The sequence below is a fragment of the Saccoglossus kowalevskii genome, chromosome 12, assembly GCF_978046115.1.
Source record: "Saccoglossus kowalevskii chromosome 12, keSacKowa6.1, whole genome shotgun sequence".
Classification (NCBI taxonomy): Eukaryota; Metazoa; Hemichordata; class Enteropneusta; family Harrimaniidae; genus Saccoglossus; species Saccoglossus kowalevskii.
In genome coordinates, this window is record NC_140652.1 from 28,467,370 (window position 1) to 28,482,395 (window position 15,026).

Consider the following 15,026-nt stretch of genomic DNA (forward strand, 5'->3'; position numbering starts at 1 on the left):
ATAAGGGTTGGAGGAAAAGTGTATCTCAGATGAGATGGAACAGAAAGAATCCAACAATGAGATAAAAACAATAGAGCGATCGTAAGGGTTGGAGGAAAAGTGTATCTCAGATGAGACGGTTCAGAATGAATCTAACAAGGAGATAAATGTGTGGCGTACAGGAATGTCGGGAGAGGCGGTGTGCAGCTCAGAGATGCCAGGAGAGGGTGTAGTAGGTGATAGGGTAACCTCTGGTGTAGGCGCCAAACCATCACAGACGTCGGAGAGTGTTTCATAGGCGGTGCAGGGTGGGTGGGAGAGGTGGTGTGAACCGTGGAAATGTTGGGAGCGGGTATGGCGGTACAGGAATGTCTGGAGAGGCGGTGTGTACCGCATACATGCCAGGAGCCGGTGTATGTGACAGGGTAAGGTCGGGTGTAGGCAACAAATGATCGCAAACGCCGGAAATTTGTTTATAGGCGGTACAGGGTGGGTGTGAGAGGCGGTGCGCAGCGTGGACATGCCGGGAGCGGAGGTGGCGATTCAGTAAAGTCGGGAGAGGAGGTGTGTACCACAGAAATGCCAAGAGCGGGTGTAGGTGACAGGGTGACGCGACTTTAGGCGACAAACGATCGCAAATGCCTGGGATTTTGTAATGTACATGGTGACAGGCAGCGTGCAGCGTGAATATGCCGGGAGCGGTGTCAGGCTCAGAGATGCTGGGAGCGTGTGAAGGTGACAAACGATCACAGACGCCAGAGATTGTTTCATAGGCGGTACAGGGTGGTTGGGAGAGGCGGTGTGCACCGAGGAAAGGCTGGGAGCGTGTGTGGCGTACAGTAATTTTGGGAGAAGGGGTTTGCACCACAGACATGCCAGAAGCGGGTGTAGGTGACTGGATAACGTCGGGTGTAGTCGACAAATGATCATAAATGCCGGGAATTTAGTAGTAGGTGGTTAAGGGTGGTTTTGGAGAGGCGGTGTGCACCGTGGAAATGTGGGCAGCGGGTGTAGCTGTACAGGAATGTCGGGAGAGGTGGGGTGCATCACAGAGATGCCGAGGATTTTGTAATTGGCGGTACATGGTGCTTAGGACAGGCAGCGTGGAAATGCCGGGAGCTGGTGTAACAGTACAGGAATGTCAGAAGAAGATGTTGGGAGCAGGTGTAGGTGACAGGGTAACGTCGGGTGTAGGCGACAAATGATCGCAAACGCCGGGAATTTTGTAATAGGTGGTACAGGGTGGTTGAGAGAGGCGGTGTGCACCGTGGAAATGCCAATAACGGGTGTGGCTATACAGGAATGTCGGGTGATGCGGTGTGTACCACAGACATGCCTGGAGCGGGTGTAGGTGAGAGGGTAATGTCAGGTGTAGGAAACGATCGCAAACACCGGAGACTTGTTTATAGGCAGTACAGGGTGATGCGCATCGGTGGCGATATAGTAATGTCGGGAGAGGTGTGTACCACAGACCTCCCCCACCCACCCTTTACCGCCTATAAGTAAAACTACTTCCGGAGAACCTTAGACTAGATATATATTTTTAGAACTTATTATTTTCTATTCATTTTGTCTTACTTTCTTTGTCAATTGGCATGCACTAAAGCTTCCCTCTCCTGGTGACTTTGCAGGATTATCCAGGATTGATTTTGTGTGATCAGCTCGCTGATTATGTGAATGCACACAATTTGGTAAGGATTCCAGAAAATTAAAATGGCGCTTAGGCTTAAGTCGTCATTTGAAAAAAACCATGGAAGGTACTAGGTCCTTGTACTTCCTATGTGAAAACCGACTCGGAGTCAAATGACGGCGATTGTATTGCGTTGCATTGATTGCATTGTTCAGTGGAGCAGTAAGCTGTTAGCTTCAAAAAAGAAGTAGCTGTGTATATGTGCATATTTCAGTTATGAAATTCATGCAAATACGTGGCAGACAGGTGAATTAATAGTAATGACCTGATTACGTTTATCAATGAAGTCTTAAGGCTTCTCTCATAAGGCCAAATTACCCTCGAGTCGTCAGTCAGTTCAGTCACTACACTCCAGATTATCAGATCAATAAAAATGTTGTTTTTATTTCAAAAAAGAAATCATTCTAAATGGTAATTTACGTGAGAATATTGTACATGCTTGAATTTGAAGGAAGATCATCGAGTAACTTTGTCTGCAATATAAATTCAAGATAGCAGCTCAGCTTTATATTTTGATAATGTAGTATATTAAAACATGTAGAGGTCGTTAACTTAGCAGTGGGATGTTATTCGAGTAAGACCATGAGATGTGAATGTCCTGTCACATGGCTGACTATCTGTGTTCACATTGTCCATGTTTCGGATGTATTTAATTACTTGTCGGTGTCAACCAACAACGCCGCTCACAATATGGTTATAGTATATCACAGTCTCAATTCCCGGTCTGGAAACGACTAGGGTTCTTTTGTCTCGAACCGCGTTGCGGGTAAACAAACAGTTCACACTCAAGTCGAGGAAGTCAGGAAGTCAGACAGATTACAATACCGTCAGAATATTCATTACAATCATGCAAAGCGATACCTCATTGTATGTCAATCATATAGAGATACAAAAAATACAAGACAACGTCACAATTTAAATGAAGATAATATTTAATTGCCGATGAAAGTGCCAGGAATCACAGAAGAACGCCGCTCACAATATTGTTTTGTTTACACACACCATATTGTGTGCTGAGATTGCTGGCACATTATTTCTATTGTGTCATGCCGTGGCAAATTTACAAGGACGAACTGGCTGATCGTCCCTGAGAACCATGCCGATCATTTTAGGAACTAAGCAACCTTTATAAAAGAACAGCAACAACAGTCTTTTGTAAAATAACCCTGTTATACCCACAGAACTATAATCAACTGTCATAGTCTTAATGAGCGGTGGGGTGGAACGGCTGGTATCCAGGGGTTTAGGCTCAAGCAAGCCCATACTTTTTTTAAACTGGAAATAAATGGAAAATAAAATCTTTAAAAAATACCAGCTTCAAGAATATTATTTGCCCTAACCAGCTGTGTAATTGCTTTATGATAAATTGTGAACAGGCCACGCCTCCAACTGTGCCGTGCTTTCTATGTAGCCGTTCTTTGTTCGTAAATGGAGTATTTTCTTGTATTTTACTTGATTTATTCTAGTGATGTCCGTAAAATAAAGGTAAGTGTTTGGCGAAATTTGAAAGAGCAACGAATATTCTTCAAGATTTAATTTTTCATTTTTTTCGTCTGTTTTTTTTTTCAGTTTAAATAGTATAGGCTCGCTGGAGCTTTCATCCCTTGTCTATTTCTTACACTAGATACCATCCGATACTCCCACTCCCCGCTTATAGAGTCTGTGTACAGTTGATTATAGTTCCTGGGCTCCCAGTGATTACATGCCAGCCCCGTGAACTGTGCACGATTTCATTCAAGTGTCGGTAAGGCAGTGTAATTTAAACATGTTTGAACTGATTCTCATGGAACAGATCAATTTGTCATTGTCATCACTCAGCGATGCACTTCTAATAGATCGAATAATGAACGCCCATTTATTCAACAGTATAGGTATTGTGCAACTCGTCACGCATGACTCACCATGTATAAATTAGCTGGTTGTTTCAACCTCTCTCTCAAGTTGAACAATAAAAGGTCTGCGACATTTAACCCGGACTATTTTTGTACTTACGCTTGTATTTATTGAAAAGTTGTCATTCTGCATTGGACAATATAAATCGCAGCAAATTTGAAAAAAGCAAAAACTTTAAACGTACATTTATTTCTCTGTGATTGCGCATGTGCAGTGGGCTGAATAATAAACAATCCCTTAATTGGTGAGGTTGCCTTGACACTACGTCATATAATATGCCAACAGCAGTGATGGGAGTTTTGTGCAACTCGTCACGCATGACTCACCATATATAAATTGACTGTATGCTTCTACCAAATATCTTAACCTCTTAACCTTATCGAAATAATTGGTCTGCAAGAGTTCACCTAAACTATTATTGTACTAGCGCTGTTTCCATACCGAATATTGCTCCAATAATTTAACATGGCACTCACATGTGACCATACTGCCACCCCTTCTTACCAATTCGAATGTAACATGCCCAGCTGTGTAATCTATGATCCACAATGTTTGCTTCAGCGAAAATAAAAAACAAATAGTTTTCTTTAGCTTAGTACTTTTGATTATTATGATTACACTTTAAGAGTGATCACCAGCTTGTAGGCGTGGACGGTGTTTTTACTTCGCACTAGATGCGATGTGATGCAAACGGTACAAAGCTGATATTTTGCTGCAGAAATGTCGCTAACGGTACATGAGAGCGAGACATTGACATAGAGGAGTGTTCTATGAGTTAGTAATCAATGGCGGGACAATAATCGATAAAACACGTTACTGGTCTGGGCTGATTAGGTCTCAGATTTCTGTAATAGGGGTAAGTTACCTGACACTACCTCATATAGTATGAATATTACAAGTGGTGTCTCAAGCTTTTTCCCTATTAATTATATCCACGGATTTCAGACAGACATTACTACACAAACATACGTTTACTTTATGTCTGTTATCTCACGTCGGAAAATGCTGCGAGATGTTTCTATTATACCAGTCACGTGATATTAAAAATAACACACGATCACAAAGGACTGTTTTTTTCAAGGTTATTTCCGCGTATGAAGAGCGGTGTTTCTGCATCCACATTCTATGTGTTTTTAAGAATATTTTCCGATATTGGCAGGAACTGTATATATATCGAATATATATTATGGAAGTTCAGTGTAATATTTTTTTTCCATACGACGAAAACAATCATAGTAATTCTATTGGTTCTTGTAAGCAGACTGAACTTTTGACTTAACGGTTTAGTTTAGTTTTTAAATTACGCCAATATCTCAATATATTGCTGATTTTACACAATATTCCTTGAATTGTCATTGTGAATAATACTTCAATTCTAGGTGGGTAGTTGTAGATGTCGTGACTGTGCATGGAATCGTTATGTTTGGAATGCTTTACTGTATTGTATTTAGTTAATCAATATAGACTCAAAACAGAACTCTATAGTTGATTCCACTCAACTAGCAGACACAAAGCCGATGCGCCAGTTCACATTCATTTCTATAAGAGAAACCATAGCAAAAGTTCATCCATGTCATTTCCATCTATACGCACACTGATGAGCTCAGATTTTTTTATTTTATTTCTTTTACCACACTAAAAATACCAAACTAACAATCATATTTTTCTGGTAAATGTATGCATTCAAATTCTAGTAAATATTCTCTCATTTATTAGGAAAAAAGTATTTTTTTTAACTCTACATTAAGGCTGAATTTTTATCAATATTCACTGTTATATGGAAGTATTTTGCTACTTTTAAAATCACCTCATTCGAGACTATTACAAATTGGTAGCTTGCGGTGACCTTCAATTGATTGAATTCTGGTACTGGTGAATTAATTAATGACTGCAGATAATTTATGTAAACTTTTCGCATAGGAATTGTGAAAGCGAGAGAAGGCATTGAACAGTGTGTATCTAGTGAAGCAGAGCGTGATTTATTTATAAGCCTTCAATTGTTAAAAAGATATTATTCATTGAGGTTCAGGTGATGAACTTGAGACTTCAATTATGGATAATTTGATTGTAACTAGACAAGGTATTAGTAATGATTAGTCTGATCAAGATGCATCTGGTGGAAAAGTGTATCTCAGATGAGACGGTACTGAAAGAATCCAACAATGAGATAAACAAAATTGAGCGATCCTACAAGAGGATGGATGTATCGATGTGACAAGTTTTGCATTTAATGACAATAGCAGTGATGGGAGGAATGCAAAAAGGGCCTAAAGACCTACGCATCTAATTTTCTTCTCGGGGAGAAAACATTGTGCTTGTGATGTCCAGAAATTAATTAAAAAAATGAAGGCATTTTAACAAAACGTCTAAGCATACATATACATACATGTGAAGTTAACCTTCATGCTAGTAGTTATTGACTTTTGGTATATTACTATCTATTTATACTCACATTGGTCACTAGGTGTAATTTTGTAGACTTCACCTGCGTGACTGGCCCTTGTCATAATGACGCATTTATTTTGACAAAGGCAGTACATCTAACTGGTCGAAAATCTTAGTCAATAACAACTTGTGATTTCTAAAAATAATTCACAGCTGCTTCTAGAGAACCTTAGACTAGATTTATATTTTTAGAACTTATTATTTTGTAATTCATTTTGTCTTACTTTCTTTGTCAATTGACATGCACTAAAGCTTCCTCCTACTGGTGACTTTGCAGGATTATCTTTTGTGTGATCAGCTCGCTGTGAAGTAGTCCAATTATGTTTATGCACACAATGTGGTTAGGATATCAGAAACTTAATATGCGCTTAGGCTGGAAGTCGTCATTTGATAAAACCATGGAAGGAACTAGGTCCTTGTACTTCCCATGTGAAAACCGACTCGGAGTCAAATGACAGCGATTGTACAATTATTGTATTGTCAAGTGGAGCAGTTAGCTGATAGCTTCAAAAATGAAGTAGCTGTGTATATGTGCGTATTACAGTTGTGACATTCATGCAAAGAAGTGGCATACAGGTTAATTAATAGTAATGACCTGATTACATTTATCAATGACGTCTTAAGGCTTCTCTCATAAGGCCAAGTTATCCTCGAGTCGTTAGTCTGTTCAGTCACTACACTCAAACAAGAAATTATTCTAAATGGAATTTTACGTGAGAGTATTGTACATGCTTGAATTTGAAGGAAAATCATCGAGTAACTTTGTCTGCATTATAAATTCAAGATAGCAGCTCAGCTTTATATTTTGATAATGCAGTATATTAAAACATGTAGAGGTCGTTAACTTAGCAGTGGGATGTTATTCAAGTAAGACCATGATTTGTGAATGTCCTGTCACATGGCTGACTATCTGTGTTCACAGATTCATCTCGGATGTTTCACATTGGCCATGTTTCGGATGTATTTATTTACTTGTCGGTGTCAACACCATATTGTGTGCTGAGATTACTGGCACATTATTTCTATTGTGTCATGCAGTGGCAAATTTACAAGGACGAACTGGCTGATCGTCTATGAGAACCATAACACTCATTTTAAGAGCTAAACAATCTTTAGAAAAGAACAGCAGCAACAGTCGTTTGTAAAATAATGCTGTTATAAAACACAGACGTTATATCACAGAGCCCACAGGAACTATAATGAACTTCACACAGTCTTAATGAGCGGTGGGGTGGTGGATCGGCTGGTATCTAGGGTAAAAAAATGACAAGGGATGAAGACTCGAGCAAGCCCATAATTTGTTTAAACTGGAAAAAACTGGAAAATAAAATCTTTAAAAAATACCATCTTCAAGAATACTATTTGCTCGTAACCAGCTTTGCAATTGTTTTTTGACAAATTCTGAACAGGCCACGTCGGTGATCCGGTATCAACTCTACAAGTCGTTTTATCCCAATCACGATCTTTACTTGAAAATTCATTTAGTCGATCGTTTCTAAACTAACAATTCACGAAAAATGGATGTTTTTTCTGCTGCTCCTGATTGACAGATTGATCACCGTTAACACGCATGTTTACGATCGGGGGGGGCAACGCTCGCTATCAATTCACCATCTTCCATGTTTTGTTTTTTTTCAGGAAGAACGTGACACCGCAGAAACAATTACCCCCCAGGGCAGATGAATGTGTTCATTATGGTTTGTGGATTCAGTTTTAGAAACCAACTACTAGTATTCGCGTGTCAATAGTATATATTTATATAATTTACATAATATTTATGTTAATCACCTATATTGTATTTAATGATGTGCATTTCTAACAGCACAGATATCTCAGCTGAGAGGCTGCAAGCTCAGTGTACTTTTTTCGCTAACTGTTATAATGCAAATTTCATACAACTTATGTTATGAGATTAATGCAGCACATGGATTAATTTAACATGTTAATTAGTATTTTCTTAGACATGATGCTGTACTATAATTTTTTTTCTATACAAGTTTTTTTTTTTGTAATTATTGTCTATGTCTGATCAGAATTGATTCCATCTATTTTTTAGTCAGTGTTTTTGATGCAAAATGTCTTAGTTTATATCTTTGGTCACACAAAGAAAAATCCACCAGGTATATTTAGTATCCATCAATTTGTTATTTAACTAAGATTCTCAACAGGCATTTTAGAATAGTTGTGCTATTTTGATAAACAGTACCATCACAATTAACTCATAGTAGGTAGCCACATATCCCTGTTGAATTCTAAAACTGTGATGCCAAATACTTTTGTTATTTTTATAAGAGTATTTTCAGTAAATTAGTGATTGACAAACATATTTTCTTTGAGATAAATATTTATTGATACTTAAATAAACCTTGTTCTGTCAATTGTTTTTTTTAAGCAGATGAACATGTTATGCTTAAAAAAACAGCTGGAAAATAGGTTAATGGCTTAAGGATGTAAATATATGCTATTTTTCATAAAATAAACCAAGATGTCACTTATTTAGGTGATGTGGTTTATTGTTCTTCATGTCACTGATGTCTTCCATTTGATGCAAAATCTTCAAATAAGTTAACCCTCCTATATACTGTTACATTTATTATATAATTTACATGATAAAATAAGACTGCTGAGATGGTTCATAACTAATCAAAAGAGGGATCTAAATGGAGTACATTTCTGATAAAGTTGCCCATACCAAAGGCTGTGTAGCGGAATATTAATCTCAAACTTTAGTTGGACACTTCAGCTATTTCTTTTGGATGCAATTCTTGTACAATACTGTCATTTTCCCTATAGTAACGGTACATTCGCATATAAAAAAACTGACTGGGAATACTCCTCTTTGAAATAACAATATTTTAGAGCTAATGAAAAATAAATAATTGTCTGTGGGAAAGTATCTTTTTCTTCTCTTAGTTTGTCAACCATCCAATAAAATATGGATACACTGTCCCTAGGAGTCTGGAATAATGTCTTTCAACTGAGACTGTAGAGATTTTGAGGCAGTTGTGGTCAGTGCAAGGACTGTAACATCAGGCAAAACAGCGTAGTTCCCCAACATGCTAGAAAAATTCCTTGAATGCACTTTGTTGTGTCTTGCGCATGCTTTTTTGGCTGTCGTCTGGTTTTCACCCCTACAAAAAAAAACGCACAAATTATCATTTGAAGGTAAACATGTACAAGTTAGGACTCCAAATCTAATCATTTCCTGATTTTGAAGAAAAAAATTCTCTAGTAAAGCATGTACACTGACATTTTGGTAGAATGAGCACTTTTATAATGAATTGCCCAATTAACATAATGAACCAACACAGCTCTGTACATATGAAGTAGTGGAGGAATATGTTCACATATATCCTACATTAAAAATATTCGTATTTTATAAGAAAATATGAAATGAGTGGCTAAGCCACTTTTAAACCGCATTCCATCGACCATTCAACATGAACTTCTACAATTTATAACACACATAATGCAAACTATGATTTGAATGTTGAGTGGAAATCTTACCTGAACTTTCATTAATGAAACCACAGGAGAAACTATGATAACAGAACCAGGTTCCTCAATTATACATGGTAGATTAGTGATTTAACCAAATCCAGTTGGCACGATGGCTTGGACATTGTTTTTTGATAACAGGTGTGTTAATGCCTCATTCTTGCACACCTTAAAGAAAGGGGAAATGTGCACATTTAATATATCGCAATAACGAAATTGACTCGGCAAATACATTATTCACGTTACTGGTTCATGCATATAGGTCACAGTCACGGCGTCACGTGAAGACAAAACTATTGCTGTTACTCACAGGCGCTCGGACCGTTTAACGGTTAAGACGGGAGTAGGGGATGTCGTTGAAAGGATAAATACAAATACGAAAATTACTGACATGAAAACCATAGGTTTATCAGAGACTCGCAAAAACATTGACTGGCCGTAATATATTAACTCATAATGCAATAGTTAGATCGTTCTGACTGTATCAGTATAAAGTCGAAACAACATGCACGTAACTGATGGTTTATATTGCGTCGAATGCGACTCGTTAACATGATCGGTGACTGCCGCCTCACCTGCCTGCGGTAATACAAGGTCATCAAAGTTAAAATCCAAATTATCTCAAATGAATTAAATACATCAATCGTGATTGCTCACAAATAATAATTAAGTTTTTGCAAAAGTGACTAAAACTCACCTCAAATTCGGAATCATCGATTGATTTCACATCGGTTCTAACATTACTTGCAGCCATCTTGAAATAGCCTGGAACGATGAGTCTGGCGCATGTGCAAAGTCAGACAGCTATTTTTGTAAGCCGCACTATGATTGGTCGACAAAACTCGTCGAAAACTGATCTCGTTGTACGAGATTTGTATAGGCATTGAGTCAGATGTAGTTAGAGGCGAGTGGGACACAATTTTCTAAGAACTGATTAACGGCAAGAAAAACCAAAAAAATCGACATGTTCAAACTAAAATACAAATAAATATAATATAAAGGGTTATATATATAAAAAAAAATATTAAAAAAAAAAAATTGGAGCCTCATACCTACATCGGATTTTAATCAGATTGGCCTCCAACTGTGCCGTGCTTTCTGTGTAACCGTTATTTGTTCGTAAATGGAGTAATATTTTGTATTTTTCTTGATTTATTATAGCGATATCGGTAAAATAAAGGTAAGTCTTTGGCGAAATATGAAAGAGCAACGAATATTCTTCAAGCTGGTATTTTTTATAGATTTTATTTTTCATTGGTTTAGTCTGTTTTTGTCTAGTTTAAATAGTATGGAATCGCTGTAGCTTTCATCCCTATCTCTTACACTAGATACTAGCCGACCCCCCCCCCCCTCACACACACACACACACCGCTCATGGGGACGGTGTACAGTTGATTATGGTTACTGGGTTCCTAGTGGTAAAATACCAGCCCCGAACTGTGTATGAACTCATTCAAGTGTCGGTAAGACAGTGTTATTCAACGTGTTTGAACTGATTCTCATGGAACAGGTCAATTTGTCATGTATCTCATCACTCAGCGATGCACTTCTTATAGATTGAATAATGAACGTCCATTTATTCAACAGTATAGGTATCGTGCAACTCGTCTCCCATGACTCAACATGTATAAATTTGCTGGATGCTTTCTGCGACAGCCTTTCTCTCACATCGAAAAATAATGAGACATTTCATCTGGACTATTATTGTACTTACCCTGTTTTCATATTGTTCATGCTGTTTAGTATTGTGCCCATGTTTTCTGATGGCACTCTCACTAGCCATCCCCTCATTATATATGTGAGAGTAACATGTCCAGCTCTGTACTCTATGAACAATATAACCCACAACTTTTGCGTCAGCCAAAATAAATAAAAATGTAGTTTTCGTAAGCTTAGTACTTTTGATTTTTTGTAATTACACTTTGTGAGTGATCCTCGGCTTGTGAACGCAGGCTGTTTTTTTACTTCAGACTGGGTATGATGGCAACATGGGGTTCTTGTTTAAAGCGTGCGATGCAAACGGTATAGAGCAGATATATCGCGGCAGAAATGTCGCTTATGATACATGAGACACTGACATAGAAGAATGTTCTATGAGTTTGTAATTAATGGTTGGACAATAATCGATAACGCACGTTACTGGTCTTGACTGATTAGGTCTCAGATTTCTGTAATATGAGTAAGTTATCGTGTTTTTCCCAGCTTGTATTTATTCAAAAGATGTCATTCTGCATTGGAAACATAAACTGCAACGAATTTGAAAAAAAAAAAACTTTTAAACATATATTTCTTCTTCTGTGATTGTGTATGTGCAGTTGCCTGTGTAGTGGCTGAACAATGCACGAATTGTTGGGGTTGCCTAACGACGACCTGGTAGTTTAAGTGGGAAACTTGGAAGCATATTGTATGATATGAGCATGCGTCAACTAACACTACGTCATGTAGAAATACTGGTGATACCTCAAGCTTTTGTCCTACTCAGACAGACATTGATATACGAACATAGGTTTCCTTTATGTCGACTGCCTCACGTTGGACAATGCTGAAAACTGTTCCATTGTCCCAGTCACGTGTTATGAATATTAACACACGACCACAGAAGACTATTTTTTTCAAGGTTATTTCCGCGTATGAAGGGCGTTGTTTCTGTATCCACATTTCTCTAAGTGTTTTTAGGAATAGTTTCCGATAATTAGCAAGAGCTATAAATATATACATTGAACTTTTGACTTAATGGGGTACTATTAAAATACGCCAATATTTTAATATATTGCTAGTTTTAGAAAATATTTTTCCAATTATTATTGTGTAAATTAAATCGATTTTTGTGTAGTTTCTACATATCGCTAACATTCTTGAGTGATATAAAGCCGCGTATAATTGAGACGTCATTTAAAATTATTAAAATTGCTGTATTGTATTTTGTTTATCAAAACAGAACTCAAAACTCGCCTCTACAACAACCAACAATCAGACACAAAGCGATGCTCCAGTTCCCATTCATTTCAATGCGTGCAATCATACCATTGACGACGTTACTGTCACTAGCAGTGGCGGATCCAGCAAAATGTATTGGGGGGCAAGTTTTGCTTAAAATTATGGAGCGTAAATCGCAGAGAGGCTATGCGTAATCCAGATGTTATGAATCGTCACGCGTTGGAGGGGCACCTGCCCCCCCCCCCGGATCCGCCACTGATCACTAGGGTCATCAAATTTACCAGATGATCTACGTAAATTTAATGTACGCTGGAGGTAACAATGTCCGCCACTGAGGACGTTTTACTTTGAACAGCTCCACTTTCAAGTTCCGGTATATCATATATAAAATTCACTGTATATGAAATTGCATGATACTTTCCATTTTTTTTATGCTGTTTAGCAGACTTGTTGTCTTTTTCCAGGGTTCATTCACAGTTACTTTTCTGGATTACCTATATTTCTTTGTCAAATATTGCTGTAATTATTATTATTTGTATTTATTCATTTGTATTGTACACCAGAAAAAGCCGTCCATTCGCAGAAATACAGTTATAATTTGGTGCATTTTAAATAGATGACATAAGTAATTGTGTATATATTTGTATTTTCTAATGTTATGTATTGTTGGTGTATTGTTACTGTAGTGTTTTGTATTTTTATATAACAGGGTGACATGCAAGATGGGTGAATGGGCTATCCTGTATGAATATGGTCAAATAAATAAATAAATACACTAATAATTAACAGCGTATTTTTTTTAAATAGTACAATTATTGTATTTTGATAATTGTATACATCTAAGTACCACTAAATTTGATGTTCTCTCAATTATTATGAGGAACGTATTTTTGTTGAATAAACTTTATATTTGTTATTAATTTACCGTTTTCTTTTTTATATCAAATTTCTTGTTTTATAATACTATTGAATAGCCGGCCATTCATTGAAAATGCGCTATAATAAACTTTAGCTGCATATTCATCTGAATTTGTTTCATAATAAGTCAAAGGCAGATCCCTCTATGAATTTGAATTTTACGTTTTCAGACCAAAATTGACCATAGAGCAAGAAAAAAGTGAAATTAATTTTGACGGTTGCACCTATTGAATTTCTCTTGACATAATTTACTATTATGGCAGTAGTACTTATTTTCTCTATGAACTGGACACGGCTTTTGCGACCCGAGGTCGTAGCGAGTTTGTCAGGGTATCGAAGTGTATATTGTCACAGTGTAGTGTATATCAATAAAAAGTATCGAAGTGTGTATTGTGTAGTGTATATGACTATATATAGTATATACCGATATACAGTTTCGAAGTGTATATTGTGTAGTGTATATGTCTAAGTACAGTGTATATCAATATACAGTTTCGAAGTGTATATTGTGTAGTGTATATGTCTAAGTACAGTGTATATCAATATACAGTTTCGAAGTGTATATTGTGTAGTATATATGTCTAAGTACAGTGTGTATCAATGTACAGTTTCGAAGTGTATATTGTGTAGTATATATGTCTAAGTACAGTGTATATCAATATACAGTTTCGAGGTGTATATTGTGTAGTATATATGTCTAAGTACAGTGTATATCAATATACAGTTTCGAAGTGTATATTGTGTAGTATATATGACTAAGTACAGTGTATATCAATATACAGTTTTGAAGTGTATATTGTGTAGTGTATATGTCTAAGTACAGTGTATATCAATATACAGTTTCGAAGTGTATATTGTGTAGTGTATATGTCTAAGTACAGTGTATATCAATATACAGTTTTGAAGTGTATATTGTGTAGTATATATGTCTAAGTACAGTGTATATCAATGTACAGTTTCGAAGTGTATATTGTGTAGTATATATGTCTAAGTACAGTGTATATCAATATACAGTTTCGAAGTGTATATTGTGTAGTATATATGTCTAAGTACAGTGTATATCAATATGCAGTTTTGAAGTGTATATTGTGTAGTATATATGTCTAAGTACAGTGTATATCAATATACAGTTTTGAAGTGTATATTGTGTAGTATATATGTCTAAGTACAGTGTATATCAATATACCGTTTTGAAGTGTATATTGTGTAGTGTATATGTCTAAGTACAGTGTATATCAATATACAGTTTCGAAGTGTATATTGTGTAGTGTATATGTCTAAGTACAGTGTATATCAATATACAATATTACTTGGGCCGAGTTATGTTCGATGTGAATACTTGTAACCAGGAGATAATCATCGAACAACACGATTATATCGGCCCGACTGTACTCGCTGCACCATGTACGTAGCTGGCGCTGATTACTTTCATCCGGCTTTCCAGGATTTGTTGACGTCGTATACTGGCGTTTACTGCTTCTATTTATTTCATCAAGGTAATTTTATTACTCGTTGTGTATCGTACATACATGTAGGTTTCATTAAATTGCCCATTTAACCGGAAACATGTTGTTAAATTGCGTTTTATTTAAGTGCAATAAGGGTCCGATTGAACCCCTCCCCCATGTAGTGTGCTGTTTTTGTTCGTGTGCGGCGCTCTGAAATG

The 15,026-nt window shown here is 36.9% G+C and overlaps 1 long non-coding RNA gene across 1 annotated transcript; it reads right to left on the minus strand.

Annotated features, from left to right (window-relative positions):
* Positions 1-8,971: 8,971 nt before the first annotated feature.
* On the minus strand, positions 8,972-10,260 carry LOC146735702 (uncharacterized). Its single transcript, XR_014931252.1, has 3 exons — positions 10,203-10,260; positions 9,515-9,673; positions 8,972-9,138 (listed from the first exon to the last, which is right to left on the minus strand). It is a non-coding gene; the product is annotated as an uncharacterized LOC146735702 (long non-coding RNA).
* Positions 10,261-15,026: the final 4,766 nt, after the last annotated feature.